The 4,879-nt window shown below is 44.8% G+C and overlaps 1 pseudogene; it reads right to left on the bottom strand.

Annotated features, from left to right (window-relative positions):
* On the bottom strand, window positions 1-1,083 carry LOC127691967 (KH homology domain-containing protein 1B-like; annotated as a pseudogene).
* Between the last annotated feature and the right edge of the window lie 3,796 nt (window positions 1,084-4,879).

Genomic DNA, 4,879 nt, shown 5'->3' with positions numbered 1-4,879 from the left:
CTACTGCTCTGCCACTGCCTGCTTTCCCAGGAGATCTCTGAAGTTATGAGGACAAAGAATTCGCATAGAAATCCAAAACAACTAAACAACTGTCAAAGGAAACCTCAAGTAACAAGGAACTTCCACTGAAATGCTAACATTCTTCTGGAAACCAGGGACTGCTCACTGCTTCTGGATGAAACTCCAGGTCTTGCTCTGTCAGAGGATGGCTCCGGATCTGCAGTAGCATTGTCTGGCCTGAGCAGGGATGTAAGAGAAAGAAGACACTCAGGAGGACATTCCAGGGAAAGAAATCATCCCACCAAGTTCCCCCAACCCCCAAACACACATAATTCATTCCTACCTTCCCATAGCCTCCCTATCTTTCTCCCATAAAACTGTATGACTCTTTGTTCTACCTGTCTTCACTGCACTCTGGGTAAAATCTGCTTTACTATATAACTCAGAGGCCCTTCAGGATGTAGGGTGCAATACAGCTATTCCCAAAGATGCATCAAAGCACTGCATTTCTTCTAGAGGTCCTGACTTCAATTCCCAGAAACCACTTGGTGACTCATGAGATCTGAGGCCCTCTTCTGGCAGGCAGCTGTACATGCAGAGAGAGGACTCATACATAATTTCTTCAAAGAGGCACTGAGGACTCCACCATAATCCTGTCAAGGATGCCTACCTTGAGTCTGCTCAAAAGTATTCTGACTCCCCAGTTTCCTGATCAGGTTCATCACCCACAGCCTTGCCATAAATGGTCCCACCACAGAGACTAGGGTTTGGCCTGAAGGTGTGAACCATCGCTCCAGCTGAATGAGGGTGTTGGTGTGGACCTCCAGGGTGCGAAGGTATTCATCATCAGGGCCTGTTCACAGAAGAGGTAACAGCACATGTCAAACTCCAGCACTTGGTTGGGGGTGGGGTGGGTAAGCAGTCTGTGGCCTAAGGTAGACAGATGATAGAAAGAAATTAAGATGAAGGCAAGGTCCACCTACCAAATATGTAGTCTTCCTGGTCCTCTTCCATGTAAAACACCAGTGGGCTGTGGAAGTAATCTGGCACATTCCACCAGGGTTGCCTGTGTGGGTCCCTCATTCCTGTCTCCTGTGGGCTCCCACTTGATTTGAACAGAGAGTTTGCAGGCAGCAGGGTGCTCAGTGCAAAGGCAGTTCCAGTCTCAGGAGCTTTATACCTGTACTCACTGCCAAGGGCCTGCTTTGACCCGCCTCAGAGAGGAGGTCCTAAAGTCTCTACCTCCTCCCCTCAACACCCATTTAAACACTCCCTGTGATTGCTATTGGATGATATGTTTAATCGTCACTTGAATACCCAAGGACCTAAAGTTTTCCTATTAATAATATCTACAATTCTGGAGATCTGCAGACCCTGGACTAGAGAAGTCCTTGAAGACTGGTGAGGGGTGGACGAGCTGGAGCAGGAAGATCCAGGATTCCTCTCCACACCTTTCCCCTTAAGGCAGATCTCACTGTAGCCCAGGCTGCCCAGACACTCCCTTAACTAGACCAGGCTGCTTTGATCTCTCCAGGTGCTCAGATTAAAGGTGTGCACCACCACCCCAACTCGCTCCCATTCCAGACAGGAGCTGACAGAAAGCTAGGAACTACAGGAGTGTATCAAGGAAAGCTGCCTTCATTGTATTATTGTGGTGATGGCAGAAGAGAACATAATTGCCTCAGGTGCCTTTTGGTAATTTTGGAGATTCTCATGATTTGGGTTTTTATTTCCTGCGTGATTGTTTGTTCATTTACTTTAAAGAAGATTTCACTAGATAGGCCTGGCTATCCGACAGCAGGCCGACCGCCTTCCTTCCTGAGCAGCAACAGCTAATTGTCAACTTCCCACCATGGCCAACAATAAGACATAATCTTCTTTAATTTTTTTGCTAATTTTGATTTTTGTTGTTGTTGTTGTTGTTCATGTTTTTGTGGTTTTTGTTTGTTTGGTGCCAGTCCAGAACCTGTGAGAGAGGGAGAGAGTAGAAAGGCAGAGGCTGGCCATGACCATATGGAGAGAGGGGGGAAGGGAGGAGAGCCCAAGAGGGGCAAGAGAGAAGCTGGGAGAGCAAGGGAGAGAGGGAGAGAGGGAGAGAGGGAGAGAGAGAGAGAGAGAGAGAGAGAGAGAGAGAGAGAGAGAGAGAGAGAGAGAGAGACAGAGAGACAGAGAGAGAGAGAGGTGAGAGAGAGAGAGATAAGGGAGAAGAGAGATAAAGAGGGGAGGGGCCAAGCAGCCCTTTTTATAGTAGGTCAGGCCTACCTGGTTATTGCCAGGTAATGGTGGGGAGGGGTATACCTGGCTGTTGGCAAAACATATCTTTGTTTCAGGATGTTCTGTCTAATTTTGAATAGTTTTTATGATCTCAACCCTATGTAAGGAACTTCACAGGAGACTTGGGGTTTTTCCTTGCTCATTTGTTTGATTGGGTGGAGGTGGGGTTCACAGCAGCTCAGGCTGCTCTGCAAATCTTTAGATAGCACAGACTAGAGCTGCATCATTCATGCTTTTGTCCCAGTTTTCTCAGAACTAGGATAATAGATAGGTGCCTCTCCATCCTTCTTCCAGGAAATTTGGGTTTTGTTCTGTTTTTTTTTTTTTTTTTTTTTTTGGTTTTCTTTTGTTTTCTTTTTTTGAGGCAAAATTTCTCTTTGTAGCCCTGGCTGTACTGGATCCAATTCTGTAGACGTGACTGACAAGAAACTCTGAGAACAACCTGCCTCTGCCTACCTAGTGCTGGGATTAAAGGCGTGTATCACCAAGCCAGTCTTGGAAGAGATATTTACATTTAAGCGGGAAGGTCAAGGTTTTATCAGCCTAAAGCTGTTATCTCTTAGGATTTTATTTCTTTTGCCTTTGTTTTTAGTGTTTGTTTGTTACTTGCTTTCTTTTATCTCTTTCCTTTTTTGGGGGGGGGGATTTGGTTTTTCTTGAGACAGGGTTTCTCTGTGTAGCCCTGGCTGTCCTGGAACTCACTCTGTAGACCAGGCTGGCCTCGAACTCAGAAATCCACCTGCCTCTGCCTCCCAGAGTGCTGGGATTACAGGCATAGCCACCACTGCCCGGCCTATCTCTTTCCTTTTATCCTTCTTTCTCTTTCTTTTCTTTTACTTTCTTTCCTTTTATCCTTCTTTCTCTTTCTTTTCTTTTACTTTCTTTCCTTCTTTCAATTTTACTCAAAGTTCCCTTTTGGATCCAAGGCATACACAGTGGCTTTTCAACCACACAGTTTTGATCCACTCTGCAAGATCCCAGAGGAGTGTGAAACAGTGTCAAGGTAAAGTTGGAATTTTAATAGGACTTTTAAAGTCCTGCTGTAGGGGCTGAGTGTGCTGGCTCACAACTTTAATGCTAGCATCCAGGGGCAGAGGCTGACAGATGTGAGTTTCAGGCCAGCCTGGTCTTCATAGCTTCTGGACAAACAGAATTGCATAAGATATACTGTCTGAAAACAAACAAGCAAGCAAACAAACCAAGACATTTAAGCTTAAGCCCTCTCTGGTTCCATTATTATCTCTAAAACTCAGACTCATTCCCTGTAAACTCTGAGACTACTACCCTCTGTGTATGGAAGGAATTGTGTGAGGTTCCTGCTCAGTCCTCACCATGGTTGCAGCCTCTGTAGCTTCAAGAGTCTGGCACCCTGATAGGCCCTCATCACCTGAGATCCACCTCAGCACATCTTACTAGGGAGCCTGAAATGGATCCTGACTGTTTAAAACACACACTGCTGTCAGAATCAAATGGTCAAAGTTTCTTGGAGATTGATACCTGCAGCAGCAGCAGAGTCAGGGTCCAAGAGGCCTTCTTACTCAAAAGGAGAAAATGAAGCATCTAAAGAGACCATGACAGCGGGCAATATGAGACAGTGCTTAAATAGGATACAGCTCATGATTTGAAAAACCTAACTGTCTTTTGCTTAGGTGTCAGGTGGTCCCTTGCTGGCTGGATCTCATAGGACAAATTTGTCTCAAACTCACAAAGCTTCCCCTCCCTTTGCCTCCTCAGTTCTGGAATTATTGTCATAGAACACCAAGGCCTGCCACAAACACTTATTCTTAATACTGTTAATAATCTAAGAGATCAGAGTTTAGACTGCAAAACCAAGGTTCAGAAGAATCATGTGCCCAACTGCATCTTTATTAGAATGAACAGTAACAGATTAATCTTCGGGAAACTACAAGTATTGACAAGAATTCCTAGAAGACAATTTGCTCTGTAAAAGGCTTAAATGAACAGCTATTAAGCCCTGTTAGTTGAAATTATGTGGCAAATGAAAACTACACAAGAACCTATTTGATTTAAAAACTGTAACTATAGCAGGTCACCCTGGCACGAGGCTAGGCAGATGCTCTTGCACTTTTAAATAGTTTGCTTTAATCGGACAATCCTTGTCTAACACACCTTAAGGTGTTTTTGATGTGAGAGAAGCAATTGATATCCTGTTTCCAGTCCCACCTCCAGGTTTGTAACTCTTAGGAGACAATGTAGCTTTCCCAGTCCCACTGCATTTCTTCCAGAGGCCCTGACTTCAATTCCCAGAAACCACTTGGTGACTCATGAGATCTGATGCCCTCTTCTGGTAGGCAGCTGTGCATGCAGAGAGAGGACTCAGACATAATTTCTTCAAAGAGGCACCAAGGACTTCCTTGCCCAGGAATTCGATCACTAAGTTGGATTTGTGTAGACAAAGAAAAGAAACCAACATCAAAGTCATTGAACGTTAATGCAAGTTGTTTTATTAGATCTCTTTGCCAGAATCTTACACCTAGAGGTGTGTATTCTTACACCTTAGACTGTTTGAGAGTGCCTGTATGGTCCACCAATTCAAATGTCCTTAACTATCTTTTATTCCTTTTCAAAGGCTGATGGAGAACGT

Source organism: Apodemus sylvaticus, chromosome 9 (genome assembly GCF_947179515.1).
Source record: "Apodemus sylvaticus chromosome 9, mApoSyl1.1, whole genome shotgun sequence".
Classification (NCBI taxonomy): Eukaryota; Metazoa; Chordata; class Mammalia; order Rodentia; family Muridae; genus Apodemus; species Apodemus sylvaticus.
This window is presented reverse-complemented; position numbering and strand designations above follow the sequence as displayed.